This window comes from Ambystoma mexicanum, chromosome 12 (assembly GCF_040938575.1).
Source record: "Ambystoma mexicanum isolate Mex_15411 chromosome 12, UKY_AmexF1_1, whole genome shotgun sequence".
Lineage (NCBI taxonomy): Eukaryota > Metazoa > Chordata > Amphibia > Caudata > Ambystomatidae > Ambystoma > Ambystoma mexicanum.
The window spans coordinates 1,100,686,537-1,100,714,016 of NC_090936.1; the positions used below are offsets into that span (position 1 = coordinate 1,100,686,537).

General features: G+C 44.6%; 1 protein-coding gene across 4 annotated transcripts in view; it reads right to left on the reverse strand.

Annotated features, from left to right (window-relative positions):
• Window positions 1-27,480, reverse strand: part of LOC138514280 (uncharacterized) — a 314,981-nt gene that overhangs the window by 277,662 nt on the left and 9,839 nt on the right. The window contains exon 1 of one of the 4 annotated variants that reach the window (XM_069629660.1): window positions 12,787-12,868. The exons of the other annotated variants lie outside the window; for them this stretch is intronic. The gene's annotated coding sequence lies outside the window, so the exon portion shown is untranslated. Of the gene's footprint in view, window positions 1-12,786; window positions 12,869-27,480 lie in introns of those variants that run through there. 4 annotated transcript variants of the gene reach the window in all.

The window sequence follows — 27,480 nt, forward strand, 5'->3', positions numbered from 1 at the left end:
CACAGAATCTTCCAACCCCCACACCCTTGTAGACGAATACAATAACATTATGTGGTCAGCCTTTGACTCCATCGCTCCGCTGAAACTTAGAAAAAGAAAACCTAAAAGACATCTGAACTCATGGTTCTCCCCACATTTGAAATGTCTCAGACTCGAAAAACGCAAATGCAAACAGGCATGGAGACAATTGCCATCAGATAACAATAAAACAAACGTCAACAAAATAACTACCCTCTACAAGAAAGAAATAATAATGGCCAAGCAAGAGTCTGACAACTCGAGAATCTTGCAACCCAATTCCAGCACAAAAGAACTGTTCACCATCCTCAAAGAGCTGGAGTCACTCACCTCAGTTCCAGGCACATGTGTGAAAGACAAACAATGGTGTAACAGTATCCAAAAGGCCCTTACCAACAAAGTTGCAGGCCTACAAACTAAAATAAACAACAAGAAAGATTCCATCCTCGGCTCCGCCCGTGTAGCCAACATCATTGCCCCCTCCCCAAAAACCTACTCTGAAACCCCCCCTTCGCTTCAGCGTCTCCAAAGTAACTCCACGAGAGGTTGAAAAAATCATTCTCATCCTTAAACCTTGGAACTGCCAGGGGGACCCCTGCCCATCACAAATCATCAAAGATGTGTCCAGGGACCTCTCACCTTTCATCACCAAGCACATCAACTCCTCCTTCTCCTGAGGCACCATTCCCAGTAACCTTAAAGAGTCTTGGGTTCTCCCTCCACCCATAACCACTGTCTCCTACCTGCTTAAAATACAACCATACTTGGAAAAAAATAATCTCCTGGAATCCGGCAGTCTGGATTCAGACCGTAACATGGGACTGAGACAGCTCTCATAGACCTCAAGGCACAAATTGACACTCTCAGAGACAACGGGAAAGCTGCTGTACTACTTCTACTTGACCTTTCAGCGGCAATTGATTTAGTAGACCACAAAATACTCTGCAACCACCTAGACTCGGCAGCCCTCTTTTCGCATGAGGCAATTGGCTGGCTTCAATCCTTCCTCAACAACAGGTCTATGCGTGTCTTCTCTACCTCCACCTCCACTGACCCCATCCCCATCTCCTGTGGGGTCCCCCAGGGCTCATGTGTCTCCCCCACTCTGTACAATGTATTCACAAAGCCCCTGTTAGATGATCTTGATGGTCTGGGTATCACCTACACCAACTATGCCAATGATACCCAGATCCTCAACCCGCTGACGGGAGATTACGACAAGGGTTTGGCCTTGGTGAACAAAGTGTACCTCATCATCCAGGCATGGATGGCCTCTCACAGCCTATGCCTGAATGATGACAAGACTGAGCTCATCATCCTTGGCACCTCCCGCAATTCAAACAAATTTGACCACAAATACTTTAGCTTTATCATAGAGGGTAACTCCATCAATGTAGCCAAAGAAGTTAAAACACTAGGATTTTACCTTGATGCCACACTCTCCCTCTGTAAACAGGACAGCTCCATGGCCTCCTCCACCGCCTACACTTGTAAATTAATTAGAGCAGCTAAGCCCTTCCTCTCGACTCATAGCTGCACTACCCTAGCCAGAGCCCTGATTTTGTCAAAACTGAACTACTGTAATGCCCTATATGAGGGAGCCAACAAATACGTTACTCACAAAATCCAGATTTTGCAAACCAATGCTCTCAGAGCAGCACTGAGCATCTCCAAAAAAAACCATGTCTCCAACGCTAGAAGAGCCAATAACTGGCTCACCACAACCGACAAAATCCTGCTGAAAGTTGCCTCACTTACTCACAAATGCCTCAATAACGCAGCCCCCACTACCTCATAGACAGATTCCAGAGATACACCCCCAACAGACCTACTAGAACAGTAAACTCCAACCTCCTCACAGTGCCCAGATTTAAACGATCTAAAACTGGAGGTAATAGCTTCCAGGTTAAAGCGGCCCAACAATGGAACTCCCTGCCACCCACCTTAAGGACTGCCCAAACCTATCTGCAATTCAGGTGCAAATACATGCATTGGTTAAAGGAAAACAACCGCTAACTCTTCCCCTTGCCTCCCATATGTACATTGTGTAAATTAGCGTTACTGCATCTGCCTGTACTTGTACCTGCACCTGTATCACTCATGTATATATTTGTACATTTTTGTACAGAATTACTTGTTGCCCCAGGCCCTGATACCCTTGAGTCTGGTGTGCATTACAAATGAATAAAACAAACAAACAAAAAAACAAATAAAAGAGACACTACCGGTCAAAGCTGTCAAATAGTCATGCATCTCATCATCTAATGTGTTTGCTACACTGTGGGCATCCGTTTCTAGCCTAGTTGGAGGAGCAAGAGGTGCTCTCATTCGGCGTCCAGTCACCAACCCATGAGGAGTTAGATGGTGATCTGAGCCAGGTTGATTTTGCAACGCATATAGCGTGAGATGCAGGTAATGTAGCTGCCCCTTCTTCAAGGTGATTTGAATCTTGTTTATGCTCTCTTTAAGTAATTCATTTAATTGTTCACAGATTCCATTTGCCTGTGGGTGATAGGCAGAAGATAACTTGCTCAAATAGCTAATTTACAAAATGCGATCCATTGTCAGACTGCAAGACCTCATATACACCCTATCTTGGAAACACCCCACACAAAAGGAACCTGGTGGCGCATGCGGCATTGGGGTGCACATGGACTTACCTCAATCCATCTAGAAAAAGGACATACCACGACCAGCATATACCTATAGCCATTGCATGTCTGCAGCATATCTACATAATCTATATGTAGATACTCAAATGGTTCATTGGGTCTAGGGATTGCTGCTCTCACTGTTCGCAAAGTGTGCCCTGCAGTACATTTCTGACACATGATGCAATTCACAATAAACTGTGCCACATGTTCTAACAAATTTGGTGAAAACCAATCTTTGCCGATTGTAGCAGCAAGACTCTCTCGAGTCATATGCATAGGGTAGTGAAGCTGCTCCAGTACCACCCTTAGTAATGCTAGAGTCATAACTGGCTTTCCAGTGCTATCCTGCCTCCAAATTGCCTCAGTGGGAGATAAGGAACACCCCCGCTTTCTCCATAGGTATTGCTCCTCCTGTGACGTTTGACCTTGTATCTTAATTAACTGAACAATAGACAACATGTTAAAGCCCTCTTTTACCAACATCCAATGTCCTGTAATTTGTTTAACACTTTTTAGTTTGAAAATCAGAAATATTTGGAAACTATGCTGCCTTTTTGGCTTCTAATTCTGCTGTTTCGTTTCTGAAAGAAATCATGTCTGTTCATTTTAGTGTGAGTTGCGCATTATATACAATACTCAATGTGAGTCTTAATGCCTCAATGAGTTTATCCAGTAGGGCCGCATGTTGCACTGGAGTGCCGTCTGCATGGAGGAAGCACCTCCTTTTCAAGCGTGACAAACCTGCATTTACTGTTGACATCACATAGGCGGAGTCAAAGTACATCATCACTTCCTCATCGTCATATCTTTGGAGTGCAGCGATAAGCACCACTAATTCTGCAGTTTGAGCTGAGCAACACGAAGGCAATCTCACGCGTGTGACTACTTTAAATTCACCCTCTCAGTTCAGCTTTCCTATTGCTGATCCAGTATGCCTTTTGACAATTGTTTGATCAATTTTTGAAAACCCATCAATAAAGAGAACCCTTCTGATATTGTTTTCTCTAACACAGGGAATATCATCAGAAAATTCAGTATCCATTGTACGGCATGTAGATAATCAGCCTCCCCTGCTGGTTCTGCTATTAATGTTGGTGGGTTCACTATTCTGCATCTACTTAATTGCAGGGTTTGATATAATTACCTCATACCCTGATGCTCTTTGTGTGGTCAATATACATTTGGGTTTTTCCAAAATAGCACATAATGCATGCTCAACAAATAAAGTTACTGAACACCCCACTGTAATACTTGAAGCTTTTTCAATAGCAAATGCAGCAGTAGCTAAAGCTTCTTTGCAAGATTAAGCCCTTCCATAACTGGATCTAAAATCCCACTGTAATAAGCCAATGGTTTATGTCCATGTACTAATGTCATTTTCTGGGTAATGACTGCTGTCGTGACTTCTCCATTTGAATGGGAATATACATACAATTCTTCATGATAATTTTGGAATTCCTAACATAGAGGCTGTACTGATTGCCTTTTTAAATTCCTCAAATCCTTCCGTAATTTCATCTGTCCATATTATTTTACTTTTGTCTACCTGTGCCTTTTTGAGTCCTTTTAAAAGTGATTGAATATATGTGCTGTAATCAAAAACTCAGGCCCTATAATAGCTACCTAGGCCTACAAATAGTTGCATTTCCTTCACTGTTTTGGTTCAGAAGTGTTCATAATTGCATCTGCTCTTTCAGGTGTCACTTTTCTTCCTTTCTTCCTTCCTGAGAGATTAACTGTCCTATATACAAGACTTCTTCCGGACAATATTGGAGCTTTTCCTTGTCTACCATGTTTCCTTTCTCTGTTAGTATGGTCATGATTAGAACTGATTCTTCTCTGACATTTTTCCTCTCTCTCACTGCACACTAAAATGTCATCCACATAATGAATTATTGTACTTTTGAACTGAACATTACCCAAATCCATCTGGAGGACCCTGTTAAAGATTGCGGGGGATTCACAATATCCTTGGGGCAAATGAGCATGTTCCAGGTGGATATTTCTATACGAAAATGAAGTCAAATCTTGTGAGTCCTCATGGAGGAGAATTGAGAAGAACACATTTTTTAAATCTATAACTGTAAAATATTTGGCCTTTGATGGGATAGTACAAAATATTGTAGCAGGATTTGGAACTAAAGGAAACTCTGCTTCAACAATATTGTGTAGGTGCAAAGATCCTGAATAAATCTCCATAACCCCATAGTTTATTTCTTCACTGGGTACACAGACATGTTGCATGGGCACTCAGATTACACCAATTTTCTGCTTCTCTGGACATGGTACATTGTTTTCCTCGTGGCAAAATTGCTCCTGCTTTAAGCTTGATTTTAACTGCTCCTAGGCCCACGTCAAATGGACTTGTAGTCCATAAATAGTTGGCAATTTTTCCCAAATCCTTCTGGAAAAAATGATGGTTTATTTTTTACCATTGCCATTCTCCACGGTATTTCCATATTCTCACTTTAACTCAATAAGTGAGACTTATAAAAAACACTAATTCATCATCTGAATAATCATCCCTAAAAAGCTCTTCATCTGTCAAGTCTGTCAATCTGTATCCTTCACCGAGGGCTATGACTGCTCTCCCCTCATCATCTGTACCATGGACAACCACCATTTCCTCTCTGGCCACTGCTGCTTCTAGCTCTAAAGGGATAATCTTTCCTTCTTAATTATCCATAGGTATTTCGGGTCTAAACAAAAACTTTTCAGGAATTCTCAATATCTTCCCCTTTCAACTTGGGTAACCACAATAATAAAACAGTTACTCCATATAAAAATACTTCTGTATCTAAAAGGACCCCTTGCAATGCCGTCTGGCTTGTAAAGGATAATAGGAATTCTTTTACATTCATGTAATGTATCCCTGGAGTGGAGCACACTATTCCTTCATCAGTAAAAGATATTGTCTTGTTAAGTTTTGTCATCAAGTCACGTCCTAATATGTAAACTGGTCTCTGTCGAGAATATAATAATTGCATCGGCATTTTGTGTTCTCCTATAGAGCGTGTGATTGCCCTTGTGGGGATTGCATTTGAAATGGAACTTGCTGTGTTTGCTGTGGTTGTGGTGAACATACCTGATTTGGTGTGTGATCTTGGGCCTAATACTCCTGTGGTTCTGTATTATATTGTGGAACATAGACAATCCCCCCTCTTGGAGCTTGCTAATTTTGCTGCACACATCCTCTACTTCTACATGTCCTGGCTATGTGTCCTATGCTTCCACAATTGCAAAATTGGTGTGGTTGTCTGACATTAGGGTTCTGAAATTCTCCTCATCCTCCTCCTCTAGGTCCATTCCCTTTCCCTCTTGGCCCAAAGTTTTACCCACTATGATCCATAGGGTATGCACATTACTTTGCTGGTTGCATCTCTCATGTCGCCCCACCTTCACTTTATGTCAATACCACTCCCGCTATGGCTAGTTTTGACAATTCTTTCTGAACTAACTTCGCTTCCTCCTGCTTTCATCTCTCAGCTTTCTTCTTGTTCTCCTCCTGTAATAATCAGCAATGGTGCACAATAGTCAACTGTATTTCTGGCCATGGCTTCGCTTCCACCCCTACATGTTTCATCTGCTGTTGCACTGGCTCAGGAAGTCCCTAACTTAAAATGTGGTAAAATAATTCCACTGTTTTGTGCCACGGTTCTCTCTTCAAAACGCCATCTCTCACGAATATCTTTAATAAAAGCAACCTCAGCCATTTTCCTAGTCATAATCGCACCCATATCCGATGTAACAGGATATTGTACCTTGAGTACCCACCATACATGTGCTCTGCAATTATTAAATGGTGCTGCGTCGTGTTTCATGCAGTCACACTCACATACCCTGCTTGCTTCCCAATGTTGCCAGCCCTCTCCCCTAGGATGACTACCAGAAGACGTTTTATGTCACCTATTGCTAACTTCATTCCTGATGTCATCCTATCTAACTCATTAATCCATTTTCCTGCACCAGGAGTCAAACTATGTAATTTAAATTTCAAATTATCCTTGTTCAATTGTGGCCACAGAATATATTGTGGTCATCCTCCCCCTTTCTCTAATAATGGGAATTGTGAAAACCCTTATCCATAATCATACCCACCTACACTCCTTGTTTTCCAGGTGGGTCTAGTCTCGCCCATTTGTCTCCATCGTGGCAGCGACCTTAATCTGCTTACATAAGGTGGGGATACATACCCTGCACTGTACGACCTTGCGTCTTGTGGTCGCTCAGTGTATGTTGTCGGTTCTGGTGTTTTTTCTTTAGGGTCCTCTAGGTCTGACCATTTTACACCTTTTCTACACTTGACTCTTTCAGAAAAAAAAGCCTGCGCCTTTTCTTTGTGCTTTGTCATTTTATTCCCTTTTCTCATCCGACATCATTATGCCCCAGCTTGTATGGATTTTGTCCGTTTCCACATCATCAAGATCTAGTCTACTTAAAGACAATGTTCTGTGGTCGTCTATTATGACATCATCTGACCTACTTCCTGTTTCCCTCGATAAAGATCATTCGACATTCTCTTTGGTTTTACACCCATCTTTATCCCTTATTCGCCTATATAAATCCCCAATCCTTTTCCCTATGTTTTCTGCTTCCTGCTTGTCAGCCCATGTTTGTATTCTTCTCTCTGCAACCTACATATTTTCATTCTTTGTATTTCTTTCTCCTCCGTTTCTTCTCTTCTTGTCTCTCCTGTTCTTTATTTTCCTTGTACCTTCTTCGTTCTTCCTTTTGCTTCCTCTCTTTTTCCTTCTCTTCTTTGTATGCACTCTCATGTTACCTTTCTTCTTTTCTTGCTCTTCTCTTTTTTCTCTTTCTCAAATCCCATCAATGCCCTTATCATCTAGCTTGAGTAATATCTGTTCTCCCATTCATTCATTCTGTACTATTGTTACTCCCTTAGCATTGTCTTTCACTTCCCTTTGTCTCCTTGCTTCTTCCCCTATCTCTATCCGTCTATCTTGCCTGTTCTTTCTCTCATCATGCTGTTTACTTTCATTATGTGTTGACATATATTTACGTTCTCTGTTTTTGCTCTCTTCCATATTGTCCTCATTGTTATTAGCAGGGGGCTCGTATGTCAGATTAACATAATCCGCCACCGCTTTCAATTCCCTTAAAGGATAAAATCCCTGCTCTCAGTATCTGCACTCTTCTATTTAGAAGGGGAAAGAGGAGGCTTTTCAGAAGTGGAAAGAGGAGCCAAAGGCGTTATATCCTCCTCTTCATACTGATTAAGCATCCACTCCTTCTCAGGCGGATCTTCTTTCTCGCCCTGATACATTTTCCACAACTCTAAAACGGCCAACCTTTTTTGTAATTTCTTCCCGTTATATGTAGCATGCAAATATGTTGTCATGTGTCACAATACTGTTTTTGACCACAAACCTTCTTGGTGCCACGGCATTAGTGTTTTATTAAGCGTGCCTCTGGCCCACCCTGCGTGATACCGACTTATCTTGGGTGTATATCTCGGCAGTGTCCTGCATAGATGTAAAAGAGGAGTGTCCCCCATAATGACAAATCTATTTTGACTGTTAATACTTACAGATTTTGTATTCTTTTATTTATATCATCAAGTATACCACACTGATTAACTTGAGCAGGCACAATCAATAGCCGCTTATTACCCCCAAAGATTTTATTAACCACTTTTAAAAATGTATGCAATGATGTTCTTTTTGTTCCTTTGTTTACACTTTCTATCCATTTTAGCCATCTCGTTGTTTTATTATTGACATTTTACAAATCTCTTATTTTTTTTTTTTCTTCTCCTTTGATTTATACCCTCCTGATTGACATCAATCTCTTGATTAAAAAATCTTGTGATGACCTTTTCATATCCCCTAGTTTAGACACAATAAAAGTTTTATACTGACATATTTATAACCCCATACAGATGTGCACTTTTGAATGTTCTGCCTACCCCTTCCTTTACTATGTTTAGTAAATGTATTTATATGTATATTTTATATTTATTTAGTTATATGTTGCCGAAGCCCACAGGCATCAGGGCGCCACAAAAGACAGAACGGAAGGGTCTAACAAAAGATCTCAGGGTAACCTAGAAGCACACATGAAGACATACATCAAAACAACACATGGCAAAAAATGATCCACAATCCAAAATGCAATTTGCCAGGAAAGTAGGGTGGTTACTATGGCCACAACCAATGGCTACACAATCTTTATCAACTTCTGAGCACCAATTGTCCAACTTAATCCTATGCAGAATCTTCACGTCCAGATTCCTAATGATACATGGTCCAGTTCTGTCTTGAAGCCAGGTCATCACCTTACTCTTAAGGGTATCTTTAGGTTTCAGTCTTAGAGGTGGCAAGACATTGGAGATAATAACATGTCCTGGGTCCGTGGCTAGTTCTCTCAATGATTTATCCGCAATAGGTGGCATTTCAATTGTACTGCGATGAACAGTCCCAAAAGGGCAGGTTTTGGATTTAGAAAAGGCATTAGAGGTCATGAAGGAAGAAAAATATCCCACATCAGCATCCACTATGGACTGGCCATCACACGCATTTCCAGAAGTACATGTGGAGGGAGGTAAAGATATGTGTATAGGAGGGTGCAACACCACGGTTTCTAGAACCAGCGGTTTCAAAATGTTCTGGCTTAGTCTGGCTCTTCTTATCCTTAGTTATTGTGATGTCAAAGGCCTGCACAGATAATTGCCAACCAATATTGACCTTGTCATTGAACCCATATAATACAGTCTGACAAGAATTATCCATCATAACAGGGCACACTAGTGCCGCTACTTTATCCAGCATGACCAGCCATATGTCAAAGTCGTGATAGTTGCTACATTGAAGGAGTTCTTCCGCAATTCTTTCCTTTACGAACTGCCATTGGGCGGGAGGCAACTCCAACTCAGCAACTTGATCCTTATTTGATTTAAGAGTTACAGCAAGCGCCATACTACTTGTCTCTCTATTATCAACATATGCTTGGGGTGAGGTCCTGTGACTTTCTAACAGGCATATGCAATTTTGCAGAACACAAACCAGCGCAGTTGTTCCTACTTTAAAGACACATCTTCACGAGATAGCAAGGTAGGGTACGCTTGAAATGGTGCACTACATGCCGCTCATACACAAGAAATCACATGGAGTTTCAATGCAGCACTCATAGGGTATTCTCCACCGGGGTTTCTACACAGAACAGTCATTACTAACGCACCCAAGCACTATCACAACGGATGAGCATAGGACAAGCATCTAGCGTCAGTTGAGAGTTACTACCTGTACTCATTTCCACAGGATTAAGCGATTTGTCAGTTATTGGTCTGCAAACACGAGGAACCCAATAATCAAACGTAACGTTGGGCACCTGAGTGATGAATATGGCCGATTGTGTGATGACTGAAACGGACTGAGATTTGTGGTTTTATTTCTCTCTCTTTTTCTTGAATGTTTTCTCTAACGTTTGTCTTTTGCTGTTTGACATTGTCATGTGGCCTGCACATACTCAAATTCGGAATATCAGGGTTGTGAAATGTTTTTTATGTTAACATATATTTGATTGTGGTTGTGATATGGTCACGTAACCACTTGTTTTCATTTGAACTGTTGGTTTGATGTTAACTGTATGGGTTGATCAAAGGAAACCATAACTCCCTGATGAAGGACTAGTTCCAGTCCAAAATGCATTACCAGTCTTAATGCATCAGCGAATAAAGCACATATTCTTTTTGAAATTATAAAGAATTAACTTTTTTGTTCTTATTTACTAAGCATTGACCGATGAATACAACTAATCAATCAATTAAAATATATTGAAATTACAAGAAAAAACACTAGAGCGGTATTTAGAGTGTGCAGCCCACAACCAAGGCTAGTGAGTTTCGGTCTTTCTTCCACTATTAGTTCTACACATGCCAAGCACGGAGGCATGATACAGTGGGTTGCACCCCACTCAGCAAGTTAAACTAATGGAAGAATTCTCTAACTGGTGCAGTAGGAACCTGTTTTTACCATTAAGTAGTGCTCACTTATCCTTTCCTTTTTGGGGTGAGGTCTTAGTCAGTGGGGATGATAACTCAATACTAGTAGCCAAAGCCGTGGAAAATCCATCCCCTGTTTGGCTAGACACCCCTGATACTCCTTGCAGCTTGGCAGCATCCTCAGGTGTCCCTCCCCCAGTAGCACCCTCATGGAAGCTAATTTTGATCTTATGACTATGCTTTTTCCTACCAGCACTAACAGTTCGTACCTCAGATAATCGAGCACTGTGTGGAATAGAGGTTTCATACAAAGTCCCCTATCTGGTCAGCACCATATCCAAGGTCCATCAATAGGAATAACAACTGCAAAATTCTCCCAGGAAAAGAAATCATCTCCAAATTTAGCGGAGTCTCAGCCCCTGCAGTGATTTTCTTGTGAGCTAAAAGGAAAAGAGCAATCCTATTCCCAGTAGCCTAATGCAACAAAAGCCGACATTACACTCACCAGCCACAGTGCAATGTGCCTATATAACCAGTGTGGTGGGTGGAAGGAAGCGGGGTTCAGCACAGCACCCAGCAGTGGGTGGAGTGGCAGACAGTGACGGCAGTAGCTCCACTGCTCCACTCCTCTCCTTTCCGCCTCGCCTATCGGGCACTCTCAGCAACCCACAGCAGGGTGAAGCCAGGCGCAGCAGCTCGACTCACAATGCAGTGGAACCCTCGAGGCAGTACCATCTCCCGGCTCTACACTAAGATGAACACGATTGAACACAATAGAGGAAAAGACCTAGAGTCAGCATCAATCTGTACCACCACTGAACGGCCACTTCCGACGCCCGACATCGACTCGGGATGAAAAGGTGAGAATGAAGAGAAGGGGAGGCCTTTGAGAAGCCAAATGTATCTCATCTCTCTTTTTACACAAATTTGTAGTTTGATACACACTCTTCTTTTTGCCTTGCCTCAGGAATCCTTAACTCCCCTACTTGGAATATTTTTAGTGCATACCCTTCCACCCCTCTTGGAACCAGTAAAATTAGCTATCTATTTCTCTTCTTTCTAATCCCCAAATATCCAGATACTTCTATACGTATATTTAGAATACAGTCCCTCCCCCTATTTTTGCCACCTTCGATGTTCTACTTACATCGGTGGCTCAGCTTGACATTTTGGCAGGTCCTTAGCACATGAGCAAAATATATTTATAGGAGGAGAGGCACCAGGATACCATCCTGGTATCCTAGGCAACAGGCCAGGGCTTCTGCCTTTAAACCTAGCCATAACCAGCTTCTTGCTCTGAGAATTTTTAGGGAGTCGAACGCATGGTTTTCCATGTCTGGTGCAAATGAATAGAAACTGTTTGTTATTTATGAGTCACGTATGAGGAGACGACCTTTCAAATTATCCTGCTCAGATTTTACTCTGAATTTAGCTGCTACTAACATCGGTGCTATTACTTCCTCTGACCTCTGGAGGCTTGGTTGAGTTAGTATTCATATGTTTTTAAGCTTTGATTAACCAGCACCTGGCATCTGCAGGTCGTTTGCTCTTTTGCTTAATCTAAGAAAAATATGTCTTGTGCTTGGGAACTGTTATCCTTTGTTCTACTTTATAGCCAGCCGACCCTCCATTTCTTACACTAACCTTGGACGGGGGCCGTGTAGCCCTTGTCTGATCTATGCAAATCTGTGTTTCACCTAGTTCAGCAAACTTGCTTTCTCTGCAGCGTCGGGCATCCTTGAATTCTCCATTCATTGTAATGTGGCTGCACCGTCCAATTTCCCCAAAATGGCCACTTGTTACATTTGTGTATTGAGCAAGCATTATATGTCTTTCTAGGCGGCTTGTGTTTCAGTATATATATATATATATATATTTATTTATTTATTTATTTAAACTAATTTTTATGTCCATATAGCGGTGCACATTGCCTGCTTCACACGGGTGCTCAGTTAACAAGGTTAAATAGACAAACACCTTGTACTATTCAAACAACACCTCACATCCATAACGCTGTTAATGCCAGCCGCATCAGTAGTGAGGAAAAAACGGCCAAGATAACTGAGCACTCGTCCCAACTCATTAGAGCATCAGTCTTTATTGAATAAAATTTGCAAAGTTCATAAAAATAAGTCTAAACCAGCATGGACTTACATATGTTATTTCAGAAGCTCTCCGCTTCACCACACGCGGTCCATCCCTCTGCAGGGACATCCTCAGGCGAAGTGTTACAGATTCTGTTACACAGGCCTTTCTCTATTTCTAAACTGATTTACTATTCATAGTCATAGGACTAACTTTTATGGCTTGTATTATTTCTTTAGCTACATCGGCAGCCATCTTAGAACATGTTACTACTCATGTACTCAATAGACCTAAATAATGCAAGAGAGTAGGGTGGTTCACCATGTCAAACACAGCTGAATGATCCAATAAGACCAGCAATGATGACTGCTTGGAATGGCGTTCAGAAACAAGAGAGTTAACAAGGAATGGGTCGAAATCCTAACTGAACAAGAAGAGGGGAGTTTGCATTAAGAAAAGCTGTGAGTAATTCGCACCTGGGGAAAGGCGCTCAGCCAATCCGGTGGCTGGAAGAGTAGGCAAGAATACAGTATGTACCGCCCACTCTTTACAGCCATCCCAGGCCCTTCCCCGGGTGGTGTCATCTTTATTCTGGGGAGGCAACAGGGAGCCTCTCCATGTTGCCTTCCCACCTACCCACCATCCACCCTCCTCCCAATGACACTAGAACCCTCCTTACCTGCTAGACTGGAGCTTTGTGCTCCGGTGCTGGCGCTCCTCCCATCCGCGGCCACCACCATAGAAATGGAAAAAGGACCACAACCCTTTTCCTATGGCAGAGGCCATTGTTTTTCTTTTTTTTACTCGGGAGATTGGCCTCACACAGTAGTGCTGAACCCATCTCCCGAGAAAATAAAAATACACTATGTACACCCTGGGCAAAATCTGGGGTGCGATTAGCTATACGCCTGAGCCGGGGGCGTACATGACTGGTAATAGCCCACAGTTCTCACTGAGGCCCTCACTTCGCTTGGCCTGCCTATGAAACTGGGATTAATAGAGGCATCAAGAAAATGTTTCTTCAATATAGGAATAATAGTGGTGTGTTTATGGGCAGAGGGAAAGATACCAGAGGACAGAGAAAGATTACAGAGATTGGTTAAATATGGGGCTAGCAGGGGATGGACTTGGTCATGAACGAAGATGGTCAGAAGGTACAGCAGTAGGAGGGGCATGTTTAAAGAAAATTAAAGTAAAGAAATTTGGTGTGACTTAGGATCGATCTGCTGTTTACAGATTGCCTCTGCTCAGGGATTGTCTTTCAAATGTACCCATCCTGCTCTCTCTGATGCATGGACAGCACTTTGCTGCTCCCGACCTGTTTTTGCACTATATAAAACACAAATACAAACACACACTAAAAAATTATGAAAACAAGGCCGATAAAGACAAAAAGAAGAGAAAGAGGTGACCATATCAATTTCAATTTCAGATGTGAACAAAAATGCTACGTGTGAGGCAGTCGAGGTACAAGAAGATGGATCAGGGGTAGGAGGAGACAATGGTTGATTAACGACATGATGAGATGAGGGTGGGGAGAAACAGCAAAGCATAAGGATTGCATAATACTTTTTCTTTGCAAGATAGAGATATTGTATGTACGGACGAGTGAGAATCACAGAGAAAATGCGTCAAGCTGTTGAAACCGGATAGACGTCCAGTGTTGTGAAAAAGAGAAGAAGCACTCAGTATTTGGGAAAGATGATATAAATCAAGTAAACTGGAAAACAGAGAGGAACTGTGGATCGTTTGAACAGATTGAAGGTGGAAGTCCCATGGTGTTGCATTTAACAGGAAATGTCTACCAGTGCATCTGGAGCCCGCCTTCCTCCGGACACAAATAACCCCAGGCCACATTAGGGCCCTGTTAGGTGGGTTCCATTGCTCAACCCCCCTTTTTTCCATGTAGTTGTATGTGTTGGTGTTGTTAGTGTTGGCATTTGGCATTTCCTCTATGGATTGCAGCATCAATCTCCTCTCTGGAGTCCTATGGAATCTTGGGGAGAAAGAACAATGAACAGGCCTCCCCCTGGCCTCGGGAATGCACTGGACTCAGGGGAGAACCTGGAGGAAGAAAAAAGGCATTGGTGATAACGGCCAGAGACGCAGAGAAAGCAGGAAGACCAACTTCATGCTGCCTTGGGGGCTACACCCTTAAGTAGTCCCCTGGCTATAGCGACTAGCCCGGGCTACATGTGTGGGGTGGCCTGAGCATCATCCAAGCCTGAAGAGCCTTCTGGCCAGCGCGAGGGCCAGACCGTGTTGGCCATGGAAGAACGGTGTCCCAGGCCACATTTGTACAGTAGCGCGGAAGAAAGCCGCACGCAGCCTGTGTGGCATCTTGGCCCAAATGCCGGGCAGACAGAGTGGACAAAAGAAGAAGAGAACCCAAACCACGTGAGGTGGCGCACCCGTGGTGAAGATGGCCAACCATGCTGGAGCTGTGATGAGCTGGGCAGCCCAGGACCAGGCGGTGTGACCTTAGCAGCAGTCACCCCGCCTCGGGGTCCAGTTGGGGCAGGACCAGAAGATTGGCACCCCTAGCTGCATGAGTGTGGCAGCCCGGGCCGGGAGGAAGCGATGACCTGCCGGCAGTGCCGGGGCCAGTTAAGGAGGACCGTGGAAGGGGGTAGTCCTGGGCTAGGGCCCAGTTGAAGATGAGGGAGATCAGCTGGCAAGCCCAATTGTTGCCTGCGCCGAAGTAAGTAATCCGGTGCAGCCGAGATGTGGCGGTGATAGCGGCGCTGCACTCGGATTCAGTGGCGCGGCAGAGACAACCGTTTCCCAGGATCAGTAGTGGCCGGGTGCCGCCAGTATTACTAAACTCTCTGGCCAGGGGTGGTGACTGTGGTGTGGCACCCATCTGGGAAAGCAGTGCTGCAAAGGATGAAAGGAGAGGATAGCATCTGGGGCGGGCTAGCACTTCCGGAGCAGAAGTGATAGGTAGGCCTTGCCCCATAGAAACAGCCCAAGGTACTGTGCAAAGGGGCTGTCAGGAGCCCATACAAGTACTGAAGAGCAGCTGGTGTGGCTGACTGCAGCATCCACACCATTGTATTTCTGTATACATATATATATGTACATTTGATTGCATATTTATGTGTATATATTTAGGACTAGGTGTTTCAGTACATGTATGATTCTTTAGGCATGGAGATTAGTTACGTTTGGGGTGGTCAGGTTATGTGGCGGCCTGCCTAAGGCCGTCCTGGTAATAGGGGTCACCCAAAAGGTACTATCCTCTAGCCCCACCTCTATGTGGGTGGCCAGGAGAGGAAAGAGGAAACTGGGCTGCATGTTCACTCCATGACTCTTTTGAGGGAGGGACAGGCGGATGGAGCAAGCCCCCAGGGGGAAGGTTGCACCATCGCTGGGGACGTTAGCAAAGGAGGTGTTGGACTGTAAAAGGAAGCAGGAGTGTTCATGTTAATTGCTGTGGTTAATTTAAGCAAAGGGCCCTGCAGGGACTTAGCTAAGTCACCCTGGTGTCTGGTGCCATTTAGGAAAGGTAGGGAATAGCACAGCCGCTCCGATAGCACAGCGAGTAGAGCGCTGCTTTGACTTCTGTGCAGAGCCTGTTGATGCAGGTTTGAATCCCGGCAGGGCCAAACTCAGCCTTTCATCCTTCCGAGGTCGATCAATAAGCACCACACAGCCTGGGTCATGATAAGCAGCGCTCAGATACCTGAGGGTTCGTAGCACTATATAAATGCTTAAAATGGTTATTATCGCAGCGCATTGAACAATAGTAACCCATCTCCTGTTGGATGTAACATCTTCGTTTTGTAGCTTGCCCAGTGCCCCTTTCTTGGCAGCTGGCCTGTAGGGAGGGGGTGTAGAGTGGTCCCCCTGGCCTGGGGGAAGGGGTGCTATAGCAGCCATGCCAGGGCAAATAACACCAGGGATACACACACAAAGAGGAGGCTCCCTTTTGGACAGAATGATAGAAGTTGGGGTACTGGGCAAACACTCAGGGAACTGGGCGAGTGACCGCACATGGCGGGCGTAGGGTCCAGTTAGCAGTGGGCAACAGTACTCATAAGGGGTATCAGACAAGATGGGATGAGCGAGGAGGGACACGTGAGATGCATGCTCCGGAGTTTGTCAAATGGCCAAATGTAATGAGAAATCAAGGAATTGGCTGACATGCCACCCGGGTGAACTGGCATTTTACATCAAGATGTCAATATCCTGTCAAAGGTTATCCAAAACAGACAACACTGAAAGGTTGGGGCAGGGCAGAGGGGCCTAAAAGGGATGCAGGTCTCTCCATCGACTTAAATGTCTTCACGTTTTTTTAGAGTAATTGCTAGAGTTATTAGAGTTATGTTTTTCACATTTGAGGGGATGTTGCTCAAGGCAGGAATTGCAAAAAACCGTGCTGGGTGCCAAGGGCATCAGCGAACAGACGTCCAAGTCAAAAGGGGACATCACAGGGAAGTATCAAGAGGAAGTGACACCAAAGTGAGTGGACCAATGGGTGAGCGTTTACGTTGAACAGGACAAAGAACGTAAGGTATTGACAGACCACACCACCTGACAATCAGGGCTGGTGGTGCGGGGTACCTGTTGGTGCACGAATGGGTCAGCCCCCTGACACTGTTCCATTTAAGCAATGGTAAATGACTGGGCAAAGCAGAACAGGGCATAAGGCACCAGCGTGGTCATCTCATTTATTTATTTATTTTATTTTTTGCATTTGTAAAGCGCACTGCAGCCCACGGGCATAGAGGCGCTATGAAGGATACTTAAGAAGGCTTGCTTGAGGGTTACGATAAGCGGCCCAGAAAAACTTTGCTCTGTTTGGTACGTTACAGAGAAACAGTCTCATACATGCAATGTAAGGTGTGATATTTAATATTCAGAGATGGAGCATGTGTCAGGAATCGTACATGGGTGGGCCCTCTAGACAAAGAGCCTAGTTTTTAATGCCTTGCGGAAGGCAGAATGGGATTTGATTGATCTGATCTCGTTTGGGAGGTTGTTCCAGAGAGAGGCTGCCATTGAAGGGAAGCTCGAGCCCCCAGCACGCATTCTGCGCGTGTGAGGAGTCAGGATGCGGTTGGCATAAGCGGCCCTGGAGGGTCTGGAAGCTGTTTGTTTGTGGATCCTTTGTTCGAGATAGGGTTTTATGTTCTACTGGTGTAGCAACAACTGGCTTTAGGAAAGGTTTTTCGGATTGGGGCATGAAAAGGTTCTGCAGGTGTGGATCCAGCAGAGACAAGATACATGTCCACTCTTAATGAGAATAAAAAGAGAGCTCAGAGAGTGCCAAGGTTGGCAAGGAGTTTTGCTGTGAAAGGCTTGAAAAGCATGTGCAACATGACAACTTGCTAGAAATGAAAAAGCGTTTGCTAGTTTATGTTGCCCTGTCTACCACATGATGTTCAGGGTTCCCTACATATTTATTTATTTATTTATTTGTTAAATTTGTTACGGGCCCAGACCCAAGGGTATCACGGCGAAAATACAGGTGACTCGTCTCATTTGTTTAACAGAGCAAAGACAGGAAGAAAGGAACTGATATAGGGTGGCATTTTAGAATACAATTATTCAAAATTACAACTATTATTGCAGTTAATGTCAGATGTGGGGGTGTACTGCCCTCTTTTGATTGCTTTCACTCAAGATACGCTTTTTGGCACTCATGTCAAGAAGGACAGAGGTCAAGGTTAACTGGGGAGATGAAAACTTAGGCTTCAAGATAAGAAGGGCCACAAGGTCAAGCCCTCATGGCATGAGATGGGTCACACTCTATTCCACCTCTGTTGCGGGTGAAACACCTGTGCTTGTGAACCACCTAGTGGCAATGGTGTCACGACATTTGATTGAGGATAGTGAGAAGTTCCTTCTAATCATGTTTGGGGCACCAAAGGGAGCAGCTATTCAAGAATAAAAGAAGGGTAGAGAGAGAGCGGGGACTTGGGTCATGAGGGGGCCATGCATATGAATTAAGGGGCGTCCCTTGCTTAGAAGGACATTTTATGTAACTGAAGGCCGCTTACACTTTGACGACCTTACCCGGTGGTTTTACGATGGGTGCTCTCACATATAAGGACAGTTGGACTCCTTAAGAACAACACAGTCTACTTGGCTATGCTCTCCATGGGGTTGAACAGACAGTTCCTGGTATTAACGGCTACTGGTGTCTGCTACTTGACACAGACGAATTTGCCCTGTAGCAACCTTAGGGGTCACCTCCAAGTAATTAAAATACCTGGAATTACGTGGGTCACCCAGATGCATATGTAATCACTGGGAATTATATACATCACCGGGAAGTAATGACAGGAAAATGGCCTGGTTCACTTAGAGACTAGGCAGAACTGGGAGTGCTTGCAAGTTAACTTAGTTATCTTATGGAGAATAAATATGCAGGCTGTATTAACTCCGTACATGCCTGGTCTGAATGATAAGATACATGCGTCTTAACAGTTTGGCCTTGGTAGAGGCTAACCCAGCTAAGAGGAAGCTCCCATCCCTGCAGAGTGCAAAAGAGGAGCATCAGCACAGTGGCCTTCCCCTCTGGCCATATCCCAGGCTTCTCTCCAGGGGATTGGAATCAGGAAGAGGCAGGAAATTAGGGGGCTATCAATGGAGAGGAACATTGTGTGCAGAGTAGGGTATGTCTGCTCCGGGATGTGGTTAAGCCCTATTGCCATAAGCTAAACCTCTTTCTGGGCACTAGAGCAGTATCACGTGCCCACCCCCACCTGAACCAAAGGTGAGTTAATGGTAGACTTTAATAATATGTGATGATAACACAAATCTTCCTGTCACAGCAGATTGACAGGATGGGTTGTGTTTTAATCCATGCATGACGGGTCCGACGTATTAGATATGCATACCCCACTATGGCTTGGCCTCAATGATAACTTGTGACACTTTAAAAGGGTCAATGGATCTCACTCCTTATAGAAGACGAACCCAACTGAATGCCCAGCCATCGCGTCTTCCCCTAAATCACTGTGCACAGATTCTTCTGGCATCAGCTCCATTTTGGACCCTTCCACATCCTTTCTTGTTGCCCTTCTAAGAGCATTGACGCTGCTTTCCTGAGACAAGCAGCGCTTTACAAAAAACACACTTTAAAAGAAGAAATGGGATGTGAGCATGGCTGTCTAAAACGGGTCTTGAGGATCAATGGATTTAATGTAGTCAGTGGGTACAGTCCCAAAGCATGTGAACATTAATTTCATACTGGAGGAGAGGGAGAGTCAACCAAACGTGAGTCCCCACTTCGAGCGTCTCAGAACTACTCTAAGATAAAGAAAACGTCGTCATTCGCTAACTAAAGCTTGGCTTCTTTCTATGGTCATTGACAAGCCATGGTTATCAAATTCCGGTTTAATACATCAGTGAAATGTGGTACTTCAAGCTGAAAGGAGTACACAGGTTTATGGAGTTGGTGCCAAGGGAATGTGCTGCACACTTGAACATCTGTATGGGGCTCCGGTGGGTACTACGGGGCAATCACATTGTGGCAGATTGGGCAAGATCATGCCCGGTAACACTTCATTGATGCAAATTGGGGCTCTCGCAGAACAACGGGTATCAACGCCATTGGACATATGTGGGGTGCCCAGTGGTGAGGAATGGGGGGTTGGGAGTGCCAAAAAGTGCACATTAACAAAACCATTGGTTGTAAATAAGCCTGCCAGAGTATGAACCCAGGGCCGGGTGTGGTGTGGTAGGCGAAGCAGTGAGGCACAAGGTATGATGTAGAGTTTATACAGGTTTTTCAGGCTGTGTGCTGGATTAGGATTGGGTTGAATAAATGCCAACCAGTTCTAATGATGGAACTAAAAAATACACATTATATTCAAACAAGGTGAGGGTCAGGGCAACTTAAAATAATGCTTTGATAAGGAGGGTTCCTCCCTCCCCGAAATGATCCCTTCTTTTTGTCTCCATGTGCGACACCCTGGTCTAAAACTCAAAAGGATCCAAAGGTGGCCTTCTGGCTATGCTACTGTAAAATAGAAATGTCCCAAGGTTTGGGCAAAGCAATATTCCACAACCTATTCTCATAGTCCTTCTCTATCTACTCTCATAATATCAACTAAGTTCTGGTATCAGGTACTCACAGTCTGGCCTTCTCCATGGACCTCTCTGCAGACCTGCGTCAGTCTGATTGTCCCTCTTCGGGAGTCTCCTCGCTCTTTGGGGTTGATTGATTATCAGTGGCTTTCTGATCAGACCATGTCAAATTGCCTTATCCTCCCAGGACCTTGGACACTGGACTCTTCACATGTTCCAATAGATCACTTCTAGACTTTAGCTTTCAGGTCTCCCACCATGTCTCATCCCAGACAATGGTTTTCATATTCATGATGTAGCTCTTTCCAGACCTTGGGTTTCTGTGATCAGATTAGGTCCCTTACTAGACCTTGGGTACAGATAATACAAAGGGTCTACTTTCAGACCTTGGTCTTCTGGAGGTATCACAGGTCTTCTCCTAGAACTTGGTCTTTAGATTGAAGAGCAGGCCCTTTCTGGACCTCAGGTTCCAGGTTGTAGGGCAGGTCTCTTCCCAGACCCTAGCTTTCAGGTTGTCGTACAGGTCTCTTCCAAGACCTTGCATTCAGACTGAAGCACCGGTCTCTTCCTAGACCCTGAGTTCAGACTGCAGCACATGTCTCTTCCTTGAACCTGGCTGCAGGCTGCAGCATAGATCTATTCCTAGACCTTGGGTTGCACAGGTGTCCTTCCAGACACTTTGCTTCAAGAAAGTCACACACGTCTTTTCCTAGACCTCCGGTTTCAATGCTGTCAATAGTTATTGCTCTGCACCTTTAACAGGGTCTGTGTCAAGGAGGTGATATATTTCATGCACACTTGCCATTGGACAGTTCCTTTTCCCTCATTCATGGGATTGCTGGTGGAGAGTTAGGTGGGAGGACTATCCAGTTCCCTCAAATGGGAAGTTGTGCTTTATTCGTTTTCAGACCTTTTCTCTTTTCTTGGTTTTGAAGGTGGCCAACGGATTCTAATGCTCTGGTTACCCCCTGAGATATAGGGTCCATTGTATCATGTGTTCCAGGGCATACACATTTACCTGTCCCTGGGTATTACTTCCTGCAATTTTCCCTTCCGGACTATTGTTCTCTGGTATCACGAAAGCCACCAAGATTTCACATCCATCCCTCAGGATCCTCGCTCCGAAAGGGCCTTTCTCAGTGACTTAATAGTTCTCAGAGATGGTCGGGCTTCCCTTCCTGTTCTCCTAGAGGCTCTTCCCCCTTAGTAATAAAAAGTATGAGATTTAATTGCTTATTTTTCATATTGAAATAGTTCCCTCCTATTGAGACAATGCTTCCCTGGCTTTGTGATTGGTTACCTGGTGGTTCTGTTTGAATGCCCACAATTGTCTCCAGCGAGGAACTAAATACTGAAGCTGCATTCAGCACTGTATTGGAATTGCTCAGGCCCTTGTATGTTTGGCTGCACGGCTCTTCATTCGGGTTATGTTGCTTGGTGTGTCTGTTGAAGCTCTCGAGCACCCACTCGCTCTCCAGGCTGTGGAGTACATTTGCTGAAAATGGTATGGGGGGCATGATATCTAAAGGAAAGGAGCCCTGCCAACAAGGGGGACAACATGGGGTGCCACAAAGGTTGGGGGCGAGGGACAAACTTGCTTGTTCAAATGAAGCCATCATCCATGGTTTATTTATGTCAAGCCAAGGATGACAATTGTCAATTACTTTTCTGTGGTTTTCCTTGTGGAGGCTTAATACATTAACTAAAGTGTCAGAAGCGGGTGTCTACTGGCTGTGAGGCTTGACGCTGAAGGTTGGACACCTGCAGAGTCCTTAAGACACATTTAAAAAGGATAGTGCCACTTGAACCCGGAACCCGAGAATTTGCACTGCATACCCACTTTTCTCATCTGTACAAATATCCCAAGATTGTTGGGTCCATAGGGGCAATACTGAACATAATCACAGTAAATGAACGGCCAAGCAATTATTGTCATAACACCAGTATGTGGCTTCCAGAGGAACTGATAACATTAGCCACATTCTCGCTATGGGTTAACAGACTCCTCCTTTGCAGCTGTTAGCACCTCATGTTGCAGAGATTAGAACATATGGTTTTGGATGGCGCTGAACTGTATATACGGTAAATACGGTCACCACCCTATAGTTAAGATGAATCCTATTTACGTTACCTTTTCCCAACATTCTATGGCCAATGAACAGCCCATTGTATGATGAAAACTGCATCCACAGAGAAATAAGAACTACCAGTGTGTGAAGCCAAAACTGGAGAACTCCATGATAGACACCGATGAAGACTGTAGAATAGCATGCATTCTGAAATAGGAACCGGAAACGCCCCAGAGGGATATCATGTGGCTACTTCGTAGCTTTCAGTTGGAAACCGGGAAATAGCAAGGGGAACACAATGCAGCCCTCCCTACAGTGGGCAGAGAACTATTCACTGGGCATACATCCCTACCAGACATAAGGCAACATATAGACAAAACTGGAGACAAAATCTGACAGCTTGAAAACAGAAAGGCCATGGCAGAAGAACACACTTCCTGGGATCATTGCCTGATTGAAGCTCACCAAAGGGATATGGGTCAAGATCAATCTTATAATATATACATCCAAGGCGGGAACAGAAAACATTTCTATAAATACTGGTGAAATGACTACCTGGCCCCGTCCCTGCATGGTATCACTGGAAGCTCCCCTTTTAACGCACCCAGAGCCTAAAGAGCCACATTCAACTATCATGTATGTTGGCAGCTACTACTAGAAGGAAGAATGCAAACATATATCAGGCCAAATAAGCCAGTTGCTGTGGATGGAATGACCTTGTTAGCATGAGCTCGCCTAAGCAATGCACGGATTGCAGTTAGAAACTATACTTGCCACTATTCCAGGTAGTTGATCTGTGGTCTTCAAGATCCAGCAAAGCTGAAAATCAAATAGACTAGGAATATATGAGGTATGCCTGACTACGTGGGAATCTGGAGATCTTCATGTAGAAATTAAACAACAAGCGGGGCGGGTGATGAACTGGTTTATCACCTACGCTGGGCTTGAGTTACATCTGATGGTATTGTGTTTGTTATGCCCAGGGGTGCCACCGAGGGGTAGCCAGACGGGGCCATGGCCACCCTTATAAAATGCAGGATCCCCCATCGGCCACCCTGCGAAAAAGCAACCGAAAAAATGTTTTTTGTTTTTTTTTGTTTTTGTTTTTTTTGCACTCAACTGTTCATAATAACAATTATAACATGCCCAGTTCAGTGCTAAAAAAAGTATCTTTTATCTGCTTGTTTGCCGCAGCCCACCACCCGCGATGGCCTGTAGTCAGGGTTGGAAGAGGACCCGGAAAAAAACACAGCCTGAGCCTGGATGTGCGCATTTCTGCTTTGGCTTGCGCTTCCAGCCATGCTGTGTTTATTTCCGGGTTTCCTCTTCAGGCTGCATGGATCTGAGCCCATTCTATATGCCCCCTAACCCCCTGAAAAATGCCCAATTCTGGCTAATAAGTAAGGAAGTGGTGCCTAAACATATGGCTGGCCTATGAATCTTGTTCAGATTGGTTGACGGAGCAGCGAGAACAGCCCGCCGAAAATCTTCGGCCCGTACTGGACAAAATGGCAGCTGGGCGCTGAGGACCCATTCAACAGCTGCAGCGCCGCATCTATGGAGGGTCAGAGAGGAGAGTTCTCCACGACCCGAGGGTCCGAGCAGAATTTTGGTCGGCGCTGAAAGGAGGGGCAAAGGTTCTTGCTCCCGGCTCCCGGCGTCCGACGCTGGGGATAGACTAGAAGCTCCAGCTTTGTGACGGGGTACGCAGCGGGCTGTCCCGGGACCGCTATCAGGCTCTGAATCTACCGCCAGAGAGCGAAACATATGGCAGGGGCCCACTGACCCGGAGAGCGGCACGCAGTGTCCTGTATGTGAGATTCTACCCACGGAAGGTACGGCATGATGGGGGAGGTGTCAGGGGAGGGCCCCCGTTCCCCGGGGGCTATTTACCACGCATACTGAGAGGAGCGTCCTCCTGAGAAAGAGGTCAGCAAATGTATGAATGGGATCCATCGCTTAGAGAATACACCCATTCAGGAACCGCATCCAGCTCTCCAGGACTGTGCTACAACATTCAGGCTACAGCATATTACACTCTCTCTCTCTAGAATATCCTCCAAAAATGGATTGATGGAACTGGTATGACCCAATCCTATGGAGCTTCTAGCAGGTGCATTATTTGCTGCCTGCCTGTCTGACATCTACACTGCAAGGCTGCAGCCCACTCACCATAGAATAGAATCAGAGAAAACTACACCCACCTGGTGATGGCTACTCAATCGAGGAGGGAAGCAGGACACCACAAAAGTCAGAGGGGGTCTGGGAGAGTGGACTGATCACCTCAAAATATCAGAACAGTTGTCAGGGTGAAGTCATGCAACATCAACTACGTCCTGAGTGGGCACAGCAAAGGTGGGGCACCCCCCCTCCATTGAGACTAGCTTTCTGCCTACAGACAGAGATCCTGGGTGCTTTCTGGGGGGTTCAGCACTGGTAGCAGGGATCTGACCATAACAGGCATCAAAGAGGCAGAACTGACCCAAAGCAAGCACAAGAGGTGAGCTGAGGAATAATTCACCAGAAGGGGATTGAAGAAGACATGGCACGTGTCAAAACCGTGAGTCCCTGCAGAGGCGAATTGGGAGTAGGGCTGAGGGCCCCTACCATGGTGCGGCTAGCATATATCCCTGACAAACTTGTGCCAGGCCTTGCGCAATATTTTTGGATTGGCAGTGGCACTGCATGCAAAGGAGACCTGGGCTGCGGCGCTGAGAGATTCCACCAGGCAGGCAAGCAAGCACTTCAGAGGAGCTGAGAGGTACGCAGTGTGTGTCTGCAGATACAGTCTGAAGTGAAACTATACCAGGCACCACATGCACAACATCACTGAGCTAATCGCCAGTCACCTTGCAAATCTGTGACACTTAAAGCAAGCAACACAATAAAGCACCCTTTGAAATATTTGTTCATACCCATAATGTCTAATTGCTAAAAAAGTAAAGTTTGCCTTAATGCCCTTAGCTGAATTTTCTTAAAACCATACATAACACGCTGGAGGTTTGTGACGAATCTTCAAACCTAAGTGAGTTTACTACACAACTTTTTTTATTGTGCGTCTTAAAGCGCTGAAAATAAAGTGGATAAATAGATAGTTTGCCTTTTGCATCTTATAGTTTTCCATTCAGGATGTGGAAAATAAAGTTACTCTGATATTATTGTATCTCAACATGCTGCTATAAGGATTTATGTTGTCATGATGCTTTATTATGCAATTTGTGTATTATGCAAGTAAACTCGATAAGACAATATTATTGTAGGCCTCGACTCCCAAAACTTTATTATTTCTTCCCAAGCAAAGCGTGGAAGAAGGTGGTTGTGCCTAAATTGGAGAGTGGGTTAAAATCCCTGCTTCCCTGTTTAGCATAAGCGTGTGATCCTGGGCAAATAATGCAATCTCACCCTGACTTCAACTGCAAAAACTGGAGTGCTTATCAATGATTATGTTTCGCCCTTACAATAGGACAGTTTTAATAAGTGTCTGGACAAATAGGTGTACCCTGGTGCTTCTCTGCTAGAGGCTCCAATACTATCACATATCATTGCATGATTGCTGCACTGGCCCTACCCCAGTCTCCAATCACTTGATTTGACAGGCAGACAGTCTCTCCAGCCAGTTAGTGCACCAGAGTTTCTAGTATAGCGTACTAACTGTGGTTGAACCAACATTACATTTTCTCCCGTGTTGCTCCCAGCCACTGAAGTTGCTTGTGCCATCCAGAGTACTGCCCCATACTCTGCAATGTCCTGTTATGCTATGATCTTGAATCTTTCATTGCATGCCATCTGCCATTTTCACACTTTCTAGGAGCTTCAGAATCTGCAAGTGACAGGGTAGGGCGCTAATGCAGTATCAGAGGGATCAGGCGAAGATTGCTTTGTTACAACATTGATGTTTGCAGATCTTAAAAGATACTGCTCTGTACGGTGAACGTTTTAGATATTTTGTCAGCTGTGTAGAGCACTGGTTATGTGCCTTTCAGGTAGCTAAGGTACTTGTTTGTATGATTGACAGAAAATTGAAGCGTTTTGCTTCTTGCTTTTGCCACCAACTCACCAGAGATCCGAAGGCCAAAGGAGGGATGGACCAAAGGTTCACCTGAAAGGGAGCCAAGGACCACAGGAGAGTTCACCGGAGCAGCCAAGGACCAGAGCGGCAACTGAACAGAGAGGTTCAGTTTTACCTTAGTTTTACTTCATTCCATTATGAATTTTTGCTGTAAGCTGAATTATTGAACCGCGGTACAATTAGGAAGGATATAACTTGTGAAGAGGAACACTTGAGGGTGTTTTATTTACCAGCCCACTGACTGCCCATGGCCATGCTAATTCCTATGGCCAATCCCACCCACTACCTGAAGAGTAAGAGTATACCTAAGAAAGTCTAACTTTTGAACTGCCTGGGATTTTTTATGTACACTGGCAGGTGGTGACTTTACCTGGGTGGTGTTCTCAGTGAAACACATAATACTAAAGGAAAGATGTGTTGCTCAAACTTACAAGTAACATTCTGAAAACTAAATTGGGGATAGCAGAAGAGCTGCCATTTCAGAAACTGAAAATAAGCCTTTTGGTAGACCCTCATCTTGCCATCAACCTGACTTCCCTAAGATTCTTTTGTGGAGTCCAATGCCTAAAATGTACCACTGGGTGC